The sequence below is a fragment of the Mesoplodon mirus genome, assembly GCF_964341445.2.
Source record: "Mesoplodon mirus genome assembly, chromosome: 7".
In the NCBI taxonomy this organism is placed as follows: Eukaryota; Metazoa; Chordata; class Mammalia; order Artiodactyla; family Ziphiidae; genus Mesoplodon; species Mesoplodon mirus.
The window spans coordinates 68213728-68227112 of NC_138983.1; the positions used below are offsets into that span (position 1 = coordinate 68213728).

At 36.3% G+C, this 13385-nt stretch overlaps 1 pseudogene across 1 annotated transcript; it reads right to left on the reverse strand.

The window, feature by feature from the left end:
• Nucleotides 1–11970: 11970 nt before the first annotated feature.
• LOC309807382 (large ribosomal subunit protein uL22-like) lies at nt 11971–12603 on the reverse strand (annotated as a pseudogene). The gene has a single exon. The product of its transcript is annotated as a large ribosomal subunit protein uL22-like (transcript).
• Nucleotides 12604–13385: the final 782 nt, after the last annotated feature.

Below are 13385 nucleotides of genomic sequence, written 5' to 3' on the forward strand. Positions count from 1 at the left end.
CTTCTTTTTCTAACTTCCTAAGGTGGGAGCTTAGATTACTGATCTGTTTTTCTTTTAAGTTAGTTTGATTAAGGTAGAATTTAAAATAAAACAAAATCCATCAATTTTAGGGGAAGGGGTATATTGTTCAATGAGTTATGAAATGTGTATACGCCTAGGTCTCTATCACCAAAATCAATACATTGAATATTTTCATCTACTCAAAGGGTTTCCTCAAACTCCTTTTCAAGAAATCCCCCAACTTTACAGCAACCACCGTTGTGATTATTTTCCACAATGAATAAATATTTTCTTCACTCAACACAATAATTTTGGGATTTATCAGTGCTATTGTACCAATTAATATTTTCTAGTATTCCACTTCATCAGTATACCAAAATTTGGGTGTTTTTCCTCACCTGTTTATAGATATTTGGGATGTTATAAATAAAGCTGATATTTTTCTTTCTTGTTTATCTTTTGACCCCCTTTACCCGTTTCTCCACCCCCCGCAACCCCTTGCCTCCTGCAACCACCAATCTGATCTCTGTATCTATAAGTTTGTTTTTTTGCTTTTGTTTTTGTTTAGATTCTACATATAAGAAATATGATATTTGTCTTTCTCTGACTTATTTCACTAAACGTTATGCCCTTGAGGTCCATCCATGTTGTCATAAATGGCGAGATTTCATTCTTTTTTTAGGCTGAATAATATTCTACTGTACATACAGTATGCAGCAATTATTTCATCCATGCATCCATCGATGGATACTTAGGTTGTTTCCATATCTTGGCTATTGTAAATAAAGCTGCAGTGAATATGGGGGTGCACATAACTTTTTGAGTTACTGTTTTCATTTTCTTCAGATCAATACCAAGGAGTACAATTGCTGGATCATATGCTAGTTCTATTTTTAATTTTTAAGGAACCTGCATACTGTTTTCCACAGTGGCTGCACCAATTTACATTCCCACCAAATGTGCGCAAGGGTTTCCTTTTCTTCACATCCTCACCAACACTTGTTATCTCTTGTCTTTTTGATAATAACCATTCTAATAGATGTGAGGTGATACCTCATAATGGTTTTGAATGCATTTCCCTGATGATTAATATTTTGAGCATTCTTTCCTGTACTTGTTGGCCAACTTTATGTCTACTTTGGAAAAATGTCTATTCAGATTTTCTGCTCATGTTTAAAATCAGATTGTTTGCTATTGTGTTGTATGAGTTCTTTATATATTTTGGATATTAGCCCCTTATCAGATATAGGATATGAAAATATTTTCTCCCATTCAGTAATTGTCTTTTCATTTTGTTGATGGTTTGCTTTGCTGTGAAGAAGATTTTTAGTTTGATACAGTCCCACTTATTTATTTTTCCTTTTGTTGCTTTTGCTTTTGGTGTCAGATTAAAAAAATCATTGCCAAGACCTATGTTAAGGAGCTTACTGCCTATATTTTCTTCCAGGAGTTTTATGTTTTTAGGTCTTATGTTCAAATCTTTAATACATTTTGAGTTAATTTTTGTGTATGGTGTAAGATGGTGGTTAAATTTCAGTCTTCTGCATGTGGCTGTCCAGTTTTCCCAGCACCATTTATTGAAAAGACTGTCCTTTCGCCAATGTATATTCTCAGCTCTTTTGTTGTAAATTAGTTGACCATATATATGTGAGTTTATTTCTTGGCTCTTAATTCTGTTTCATTGATCTATGTGTCTGTTTTTATGCCAATCAAACCATACTGTTTTGATTACTGTAATATAGTCTGAAATCAGGGAGCGTGATGCCTTCTGCTTTGTTCAAATAAAGCTGACTTGACCTGTCATGTACAAGCCTCTTTATGGACATATGGTTTTATTTCTCTTAGGTAAATATTAAAAAGAACTACTGAATCATATAAGTGTATGTATAACTTCATAAGAAATTGAAAAATATTTTCTAAAGTTATCATACTATTCTATACTCCTACCAGCACTTTATGAAAGTTATAAATGCCCCACATCTTTACCAACACTTGATATTCACAGGTTGTAAATTTTTAGCCATTATAGTGAGTGTCTGGCAGTATCTCATGATTTTAATTTGCATTTTCCTGATGGCTAATGCTACTGATCATCTTTCCTTGTGCTTACTGGCCATTCATATATATATATATATATATATTTTGTTTGTTTGTTTGTTTTGCGATATGCGGGTCCCTCACTGCTGTGGCCTCTCCCGTTGCGCAGCACAGGCTCCGGCTGCGCAGGCTCAGCGGCCATGGCTCACGGGCCCAGCCGCTCTGCAGCATGTGGGATCTTCCCGGACCGGGGCACGAACCCGCGTCTCCTGCATCGGCAGGCAGACTCTCAACCACTGCGCCACCAGGGAAGCCCCCATTCATATATATTTTGTGTGTGTGTTTGGAGTGTCCATTCAAATGTTTTGCTCATTTATTACTGGATTATTTATATTATGTTGATTGACTTGTAAGATTTCTTTATATATTCTGGATACCAATCTTTCATCAGATATATGTTTTATGAATATTTTCTCCCAGTCTGTGACTTGCTTTCTCATTTTCTTAATGGCTTTTTTGAAGAACAGAAGTTTTTAATTTTAATAGAATCCACTTCATTCATTCTTCCTTTTATGGTTTGTGGGTTTTTTGTCTTAAGTCATCTTTGCCTGCCATAAGATCACAAAGATATTTTATGTTTTATTCTAAAAGTTTTATATTTTTAGCTTTATGTATAGGTCTATGATCCATTCTGAGTTAATTTTTGTGTATAGCATGAAATGAGTCAAGGTTGTTGTTTATTGTTTGTTTGTTTACCACATGGTTATCCAATTGTTACTTTTCCATTTGTTGAAAAGACTATCATTTTTCCACTGAATTACTCTCGTGTTTTTGTAAAAATTCAACTACCATATGCATGGGTCTCTTTCTGGGCTCTAATTTGTTTTGTTCATTTACTTGTCTCTCTTTATGAAAACACCATCAGGTCTTAATTACTGAGGATTTCTAATAGGTATTTAAATTAGATGGTATGGATTTTTCAACTTTGTTCTTCATTGTTAAATTTATTTTTGTTATTCTTTTGGTTTCATTGGTTTTCTCTATTGTTTGTTCATTTTATATTAATTTTTATTCTTATTATTATCACATTATTCTTTATACTTTGAGTTTAATTTCTTCTTTCTACCTTCTTGAGGTAGAAGCTGAGATCATTGATTTTAAATATTCTTTTTATTTTCTAAAGTAAACAAAACTAACAAAAATTTCTCCTGAAGTACTGCTTAGGTTAGTTGAATACACAAATTTTGTTACGTTTTATTTTTATTATTATTCAGTTCAAAATATTTTCTAATTTTCCTTGTGAATTTTTCTTTGACTTTTATGTTATTTAGAAATGTGTCACTTAATTTCCAAATATTTGAGGATTTTCTAGATATATTTGTGTTTGATCATTCATTTTTATTGTAATCCAATAACATATTGTATAGAAATTCATTTTTTAAAATTTGCTTAGACTTTATTCATGGTCCAGTATTTGGTATAGCTTGGTGACTGTTTCATACACACTTGAAAAAAAAAATGTCTTCTGCAGCTGTTGAGTATAGTGGCATATAAATCTTAATCAGGCTACTTTGATTGATAGTGCCTTTCAAATCTTTTGTATTCTTCCTATGTTTTTGTTTACTTAGTTTGACTGTTGGAGGAATATTAAATTTTCCAACAGTCATTGTGAATTTTCTATTTCTCCTTTCAGTTCTACCAGATTGTGTTATATGCGTTTTGAACCTCTGTTATTACATGAATACTCACTCAGGATTGTTATGTTTTCTGGATGGACTGACACTTTCATCATTATGAAATGTCCCTCTTTATCTCTGGTAATAACTCTTTGTCTTAATGTCAGCTTTGTCTGGTATTAATATAGCCACTTCAGCTTCTGGTGATTAGTGTTTTCATGGTATACCATTTTCTATCTTTTACCTCTAAGCTTCCTGTTTTTGTATTTAAAATGTATATATTATTGTATATTGCTTTCATATCCAATCTGCCAATCTTTACCTTTTAATTAGGGTGTTAATGACATTTATATTAATATAATTATTAATACCACTACATTTAAATCTATCTTATAGTTTTTCTATTTATCACATCTGTTTTTTGACCATTTTTTTCTCCTTTTTTACCTTTTTTTTGGACTAATTGAGAATTGTTTTTTAAATTCCACCTTTTCTCTTTTTTTTAACTATAACTCTTCGTTTTATTATAATTTTTTTAGTGGTTGCAGTAGGGCTTACACTATGTTTTCTTAATTTACTGTAATCTTCCATGAGTTAATATATCACTTCTCAGATAACGTACTAACATTACAAGAGTACCCTTCAATCTTCCCCCATCTGTTGTGCTGTTGTTGTCATATATTTTATTTCTACATATGTTATTATCCCACAATATATAATTAGTTTTGCTTTAAACAGTCAATTATCTCTTAAAGGAATTAAGTTTTAAAAAAGGCTTATATTTACCTATACATTTACCATTTCTGGCACTCCTTTTTCTTTCATGTAGGTTTGATTTTCCAGATGGTGGAAATTGTTCATTTTCAAGAACTTCCTTTAATATTCCTTGTAGTGAAGGTCTGCTGGTGAATTCTCTTAGATTTTGCTTATTAGAAAATGTTTTCATTTTACCTTTATTTTTGAAAGATATTTTGTCTGGATATAGAATTCTAGATTGACAGCTTTTTCTTTCAGCACTTTAAAGGTGTTGTTTCTCTGTCATCTAGCTTGCTTTGTTTCTGATGAGAAGTTAGTGCACATGTTTATTCTGAGTGGCTCAATGTGTGTGTGTGTGTGTGTTTGTGCACGCACGTGTGTGTTTTAAATGTGTCCTGGTTGTGCGTCATAGAGCCTCTTGAATCCGTAAGTTGATAGCTTTCTTCAGTTTTGGAAAATTCTTATCTAGTGTTACTTCAAATATTGCTTCTTCTAAATTCTCTTTCCTCTTCTTCTGAAGCTTACAAATTCTTTTATACTCGACCTTTTCAACTACCCATATATCTTGTGCACTGTGTCACTAATTTCCATTTCTATTTCATTATTTTTCTCTGTGCTTCATTCCACATATTTTACAAATATATATTCTAATTCATGATTCCTCTTTTTTGCTTCTAGTTACTAGTTAATATATTGTGAAACCATGTATCAAGTTCTTAATTTCAGTTGCTGTATTTTTCAGCTATAATTTCTATTTAATGATTTTTATAGATTCCAAGTCAATTTCTCTACCTTTTCTCCTATATTCTTGAACATATAAGTCATATCTGATATAAAGTCCATATTAGATAACGCCAAACAACTAGATCATCATTAAGTGTGCCTCTATTGTCTTTTTTCTCTTAATTTTTAGTCATTTGCTTCTTTTTCCTGAAATGCAATTTAATTTCTAATTGCCATTAGACATTTTTTTTTTAATAAAAATGGTAGAGGTTTTGGATGCATTATCTTCCTACATTATTTTTTTTTCTGAAAAGCTATGAGCAATTCACTGTCATCCAACCACAGATTGAAGTCATTTGAGAGTGGATTTCAGGCATCACAAGGGCTGGCTTATTTATGAGTTGTCTTAAGTATAGCTCTTCAGGTGTTTCAGCTGAAAGCCTAAGGTTTCCATGCTAGGTCTGGACTCCTATTTTTGTGGTTTTAGGGCCATGAAACTGCTGAAATTCTGTTCACCATTTTCATCACTTAGCAGTCACTTTCTCCGTGTTGTATTTTGGTCTCTTTCTGGGAGTATGTGCAACTTAAAATTCAGCTTAAGATTCAGCAAATTCCTTTGAAGGGAATGTTAGGCTCACTTCTCTGGGGTTCCTTTTACTTCTGGGATCTTGGCTTCTCCATCCTGGTTACCTTGAAAGCCTTGGACTCTAATTTTTGTCTTCTAGCACAATGAGACTGCCATAGACTTTAGGCTTCCACTTTCTGATCAGTATCTCTGCCCCACACTATGAATTTAAAAATGCCCCACAGGGGACTTCCCTGGTGACACAGTGGTTAAGAATCCACCTGCCAGTGCAGGGGACATGGATTAGAGCCCTGGTCCGGGAAGATCCCACATGCCTCGGAGCAACTAACCCTGTGTGCCACAAGCACTGAGGCTGCACTATAGGGCCTGAGAGCCACAACTACTGAGCCCATGTGCCACAACTACTGAAGCCCACACACCTAGAGCCTGTACTCCACAACTAGAGAAGCCACCGCAATGAGAAGCCTGCGCACAGCAATGAAGAGTAGGCCCCACTCACCACAACTAGAGAAAGCCCTTGTGCAGCAAAGAAGACACAATGCAGCCATAAACAAACAAACAAATAAATAAATTTATTTTTTTAATGCCCCATAGGGGCATGAATGATGAATATAGGAGCCTCAATGTGTTTCTCTTCTCTCTGAAATCTTATACTCTCATGTCTATCTGCTTTGCTTGTTCTCTTATGCCTTCAAATGGCTAGATTTATTTTTGGCATTTATCCAGTTTTTACAATTGTTATCTGTGGCAGAGATGGCCTAATATAAGGTATTCTGTCATAGCCAGAGCAGAAGTCACTACTGTTATTTTTGTCAAAAAATATACTTGAGCCTATACTATGAAAGCATATGTAATTATTTACCTCCTTCAGTGAAGATGGATAATACATCTTTTCCCATCCTTATTTTACCTACGACCACCAGTTTTAATTGGTGTAAGATAATTTTACCCAGTTAATTGTTGCTCCTTTTATAAATTAAGAATCTTCTCTTTCAAGAATTATTTACGACACTTTCATTCTATTTTGTAACCATATTTACCACAATTATTTAGAATAAATTATGTGCTTAAATGCTTTCAGTTGCTCAGTACCAATTCTTCCACACTATGACTTTACTATTTATGATTTTAAAATTTTGATTCTTTTTTTTTCTTTTCAGCTGCCTGAAGTAGATCTTGTAGTAATTTTTCAGGAAGAATGTATGAGTCAAGTACTTCATGAGTCCTTGCATAACTGAGATTATTCATCTGTTGACTTCATATATGAACCACAATTTTCAAGTATTTAATCATTTACCTAAAAAAAAAAAATCAGACACTTACCTGGGCAAAGTATTGTGCTAGATGCTAGGAATACAGCCATATGTAAACTGTGCATGGTTGATGATTTCATGGAGTTTACACTCTGGTGGGGAAAACAGACATTAATAGCTGATTCCACAATTAATTACTGGTGATCATAGTAACAAAGGAGACTAACAGAATTCTAGTCGGGAGAGGAGCAAGGGGACAGGAAAGGCTTCTCTGAAAGGGTAATAATTAAATGGAGACACCTAAACTGAACAAATGACCTCGGGTGTTTCTATCTGGGAAGGGGTGATAAATTCTAGGCAGAGGGGGCAACATATGCAAGAACTTGAGGCTGGATGGAATATGAAAGAAAGGCAGTGTAGATGGTACGCAGGGTAAGGAAGAGAAGTGTGACATGTGACTGGTGAAATGGCCGAAGTCTGATGGTACAGAACCTCGAAGGCCTCATTCAGGATTTGAATTTTTATGCAGTGCAAAATTACTGAAGGGGTTGGAGCAGAGATGTGGAATGATCAGTCCTGACTTTTTAAAAACGTCACACTGGTTGTGCTGTGTTTAATGATTCAGAAAGGAGTAAGGAGATGAAGATGGACCAACCAGGAGGCTATTTGCTGTCGCAAAGGTTCCAGTGAGAGATGATAGTGGCTTGGGTCAGAGTGGTGGCACTGGAAACTGTAAGAGGTGGATATATTTAAGACATTGTTGGAGATATCTTTCGCTCTTCTCACGCACCCAACGTCAAATCCATTAGCAGTCTGTCTGCTGTACCTTTGAAATATTTCCAATCCAATCACTTCTTAGCACCCCTTCCACTTTCACCCCAGTCCAAGTCCCCAGCATCTCTTGTCTGCAGGTTATTATTATTACATGATTATATTATTGTCGTAGCTTCCTAGCTATTCTTTCTGTATTTACTTTTGCTTCACTTCACAGAATGATCCTGTTAAAATGTAAATCTGACTAGGTCGTTCATTTCAAACCTCTCCAACAATTTCCTATTTCACTTAGACGTTCTAACAATGCCCCACAAGGCCAAACATGATCTAGACTTGTTATTTCTGATATCTCTGTCACTGTCTGTTTTGCTTATTCTAGTCCAGCTACACTGGCCTCCTTGTCATTCTCTCACCATACCCAGGGCCTTTGCACTTGCTGTTCTCTTTTTGAGGAACACTCTTCCCCTAAATCTTTGCATGACCTGCTCCCATATATTATTCCAGGCTCTACTCAAAGGTGTCAGCTTAAGAGACATCCTCCCCGACCATCGTATGAGAACTGCTCCATTGCCAGCCTCTATCCTCTGACCCTGCTTCATCTTCTTTCAGAGCACTGACACGTTGGATAGTTTTGTATTTATTTGTATATTGTTTCTTTTCCTCAACTGGAATGTGAGCTCCTGGAGAGCAGATGTATTGCTGTGTTTATTGTTACATGGTCAGAAATATCCACCATGTAAATGATTTGGTTGAATGTGGCAGTGAAGAAAGAGACAGTGCTGAGGATGGCTCCCATGTTTCCGACTTAGAAAGTAGGGTAACTGGGAGTGCTGTGCACTGAGATAGGGAAGTTGGAGGAGGAAGGGTTTTGGAGAGATCGGGAGTTTGAAACTGGACAGGCTGAATTTAAGATTACCTTAAAACATCAAAAGGGGATATCTAGTAGCCAAATGAACACATGGGCTTGTAAAGTGATCCATATATGGGGGTTCTCAGCCCTAGGTGACCAATTCCTCCCAGTTTGCTTAGGACTTTTCCTAATTTTAGCACTATGTCCCAAGTCTTGTTGAAACCCCTCAGCCATGGACAAACTGTGCTGGTTGGTCTACCTACAGTCATCACGTAGGTCATAGGTGGATGTCATGGCATGACTGTCGGATCACAGGGAGAGTGTGCAGAGTGAGAAAAGATGCTTGTCCGAGCTTGAGCCCTTTGGAGCTCCAGTGATAAAGGCACGGTGGGCATGCTTCACCTCCCATTGGGCTCTGGGCTCTCTGTGGGCTGGGAGGCATGATGCATGGTAGCTGCCCAATCATATTTGTTATGAATGAAAAAAGAATTAAAGGTTGAATAAGTGAGGCACAAAGGAGGCTGAGAGAAATAGGAGTAAAGAAGAGTTTAAGAGTAAAGTTTTAAACATTGTGTTACTCCTGTCCTCTGTTCAAAACTCTTCAAAGGTTTTCTCAGGTAAAAATTCAAAAACCTTGCTTGCAAGGCCTTGTAGGCTCTACTTTCTCCAACCTCATCACCTGCTTCTCTTTACCTTGCTGCCTTTGCTGCTGCAGGGCCTTTGTACATCTCTGCCTGTTATGCTCTTCCCTGATAACTGCAGTGCTGGTAGAAGAGGAAATTGGAATCAAGAGGGATCTTTTTAAAACTCCCTCCCTCTCTTACGTGTGTGTGTGTGATAAGTTTCTCTAGTCATCTTGGTGTGTGTGTGTGTGTAGTGATATATCATTATGTAAGTTTCTCTAGTCATCTTGGTGGGGGTGTGTGTGTAATGATATACCATAGTGATATATCATTATGGTCTCAATTTGCACCTCTATAACAAGAAATGATATTGAGTGTTTCTTTTGAACATTTGGACACCCCATTTTTTGACGTGCCTCTTTAAGCCCTTTTTGTGTATTTTTCTATTGGATTGTTTTTCATTTTCTTATTGTTTTGTACAAATTCTTTACACTTCTGGATACTAAACTTTTGTCAGATATGTATTATAAATATCTTCTACTCTATGGCTTTCCTTTTCCCCATTTTAATGGTATCATTGATAAATTCTTAATTTAAAAGTATTCCAGTGTACCAATCTTCTTCTTCATGGTTTGTGCTTTATGTGTCCTACTAGAATAATTTTTTTTTTTTTGCCAATCTGAGTTCATGAAGATATTCTCCTGTATTTTCATCTCGAAGCTTTATTGGTTTTTTTTTCACATGTAGAGCTATGCTTTCTGGGACTCCATCCTTCCCATGCTGTACTACAGTGCGACTGTTCTTATACATCAAGCGGCTATATGTGTGGGTCTGTTTCTAGATTTTTTATTCTGTTCCATTGGTTTCTTGGTCTATCTTTGGGCTAATACCACACTACGTTTACTACTGTAGCTTTATAACAGGTCTTGATGTGGCACAGGGTGTGCTTGACCTGTGTTGATCCCATTGCCTCTAATGTGAAATACAAACTCCTTACCAAGGCCTACAAGGCCCACATTCTTGTCCCAGCCTATGTCCCCAATCCCATCTCTCCAGTCTCCTAACTCACTACGTCCCAGTAGGCATTTCTGTTCCTTTGGAAACAGACATTCAAGGCTTGTTCCTGTCTTAGCACCTTTGCACTTGCTGTTCTGTTTCTCTGGATCTCTCTTCCCCAGATCATCACAGGGTTAGAGCCTTCTTATTTCAGATGCCAGATGAAATATCCCTTTTTCAGAGACTCTTCTGATCACCTTCCCTAAATAAATTTTCCCTCTCCCTTCTGCCCTTGCCCACACTGTCACCTTGCCCCGTGCAATTATAAGACTTACCAGTATCTGGAATAACATGTTTATTTATTTATTTGGCATATTATAGTTCTTCCTTCCACTAAAATGTAACTTCCAATGGCCATAGGACCCTGTCAGTCTTTTGTATCCTTGCTGGATGCTTAGCTATTAGAATAGTGCTTGGCACATAGAAAGTTCTCAATAAATTTTGGTGGGAAGAATTTGCTTTTCTTTAATTCATTGGTCTCAGTATCCTCTGGAGACTTTCTTCCTCTTCTCGGTGAAGCTTTTGAGATATTTGAAAACAGCAACCATTTCTCCCTGAAACTTTCTCTTCTTAAAATTAAATGTCTTTAGTTGCTTCCACTTATACATGGATGCATCTTTGGCTTAGCTGTTTTGTTTAATCATACAGTGAGTTCATCAACACTTTAGATCACACTTTGTACCTTCTCTCTGTGAACCTATTCCTGCCATATACACACAAATACATCTTGCCTTGCCTGATGCTGCTTATGGCCAGGAGACTCAGGAAATGTTTGCCAAATGAAAGGCTGAATGTGATGTGCTACAAGCAGAGAATCCCTGGTGCTCAGGCCTTGGAGGGTGAAAGGATCAACATGGCTTCCCTGGCCAGATTTATTACTCTCCCTTTCACTGCATTCTGTCGCCCACACTCCCAGGGCCTTTGTAAATCACTGGGTGTTATTCCTTCACTTACACATTTTTTATGACTGTCCTTTTAGGACCACATAAATCACATGTCAAATCAGGTTATTAGTGGGAGCTATTTTTTCTCTCCTGTCAACAACCTGGTATTTTAATTCACTTTGGACTTTTCTATTTCTATTTGTAACCCTTCTCTGGGATGTTGGATGCTGGCAGAAAGATTTGCCCTGAAGGAAAATCGGGGGGGGGGGGGAGAGTTAGGCCAGATATCAGACAACAAGTGTATAGTCTTATAATTATGAGAATGGTATAAAAAAAGAACCTTCTCCCTTTGTCACCGAAAGATACCTTAATCCCTGGGTTAATCAGGAGGCTTTCCTTATTAGCTAAGGAAAAATGAATTTCCCTCAGGAACATAGAATTGGAGAAATATTTGGTTTAGGGTAGAGATTAAGAGATTAAGAGATGTTCATTCAAAACATATTTGAGTGAACCAATAAGGAAATATGAAGAGTGAGGAAGTTACTTGTTTAAGTTAATGGCAGAGATGTGCTATGAACTCAGACCTCTTATTTTAGGTGTTAAAAAGAAATTTTAATGTCAAAATACTATAAAATACAAAAATTTAAAAATCCCTCATATTCCCACTGTCAACAATTGAAAGTGTTAACATTTTCACGTACTTTTTACTTCTAGAACCCTTTGATTTCCATCTTCAGTCTGACCTTCACTCCCTCTCCATATATGGGCTCACTATTATGCTTTGTATGTTTTCTTCCCAGACTTCTTTTTCTTTTCTTTTCTTTTCTTTGCATTTATTTTTTGTGGCATTATTCCCAGGCCATAAATTTTTGTTTCTTCAGTTTCTTCTAGGCAACCTCCTCTTCTGGTTTAGGAACAATCTGTTCTTTTTCAGTAAGGATCAGTTCAATGTGGCAGGGAGAGCTCATGTATGGGTTGAGTCGACCATGAGCTCTGTAAGTCCTGTGCCGCATCTTGGGGGATTTGTTCACTTGGATGTGCTCAGTGACCAGAGAATCTACATCTAAGTCCTTAAGTTCAGCATTACTCTCTGCATTTTTGAGCATGTGCAGTAAAAATTCAGCACTCTTTTTGGGCCACTGACCGTGTGTCCAGCCCCACTGTTTGGCCTGGGCACACCTGCCAACTCCACCATTGTAACCATGGAATGGCACACATTGCCTCTTTAAAGAGACATCCTTCAGATACTTGGTGGCTTTTCAGATATGCATACCCTTAATGGCCTGGGCAGTTTCACGAGTGCTCTTAAAGTGAACACAAAGATTTGAACCTCTTGACTTGCATGATTTTGTGGGGTTTTCTGGGTCAAGTGAATAGCGAACCATTTTTAGAGGTCACCTCAGGCCGCTTAACAGAAAAGCTCCCAGCTTTTAAAAATATGTACTTGTGCATTTTTGTGCATATCCATAGATCTCTATAGTAGTATTTTTTGTGTGCTTTTAAGATTTATAAATATAATCACAATGTTTATAGCAGTATGCAACTTGTTTTCTTCACTCCACGGTGTTTTTTTAAGGTCTTTCCATGTTAATTCACATTAACCTACATGTTTATTTTAATTGCTACATGGAAGTTATGTACCCCCAGTTTTTCCTTCATTCCTTTTTTGATGCACATGTAGATTGTTTCTGACTTTTCCAATTATCAAATAATGATATTATGAACATTCATATAATGGTCTCAGTGCTTATATGTATGATTATTTTTCTAGGTAAATAACTAATCCTAGAATTGCTGGGTCAAAGGGTATGCACAGTTTTAGTTTTAATAGAAACAGTCAAAACTTCTCCAGAGTCGCTGTACAAACTTATATTCTTATTAGCAGTGAATAGCAAATGCTTTTTCCAACAAGTCCTTGTTGAAACACTTAATATTATCAGAATATTTTAAGTTTTCCATTTTTGTTTTAATTTCACTGAGCTTGAAATTAAGCTTTTCTTATGCTTATTGATGATATTAAATTGTCCTTATACCCTTTGTCCCATTTTTTATCTTTTTATTATTGCTTTGTGGGAATTCTTTGTATATTCTGGATCTTGAATGTTGGTTGGTTATTAGTCATTGCAAGTAACTCTCCCCATTTTATGGCTTGTCTCTCTGCTTTGTT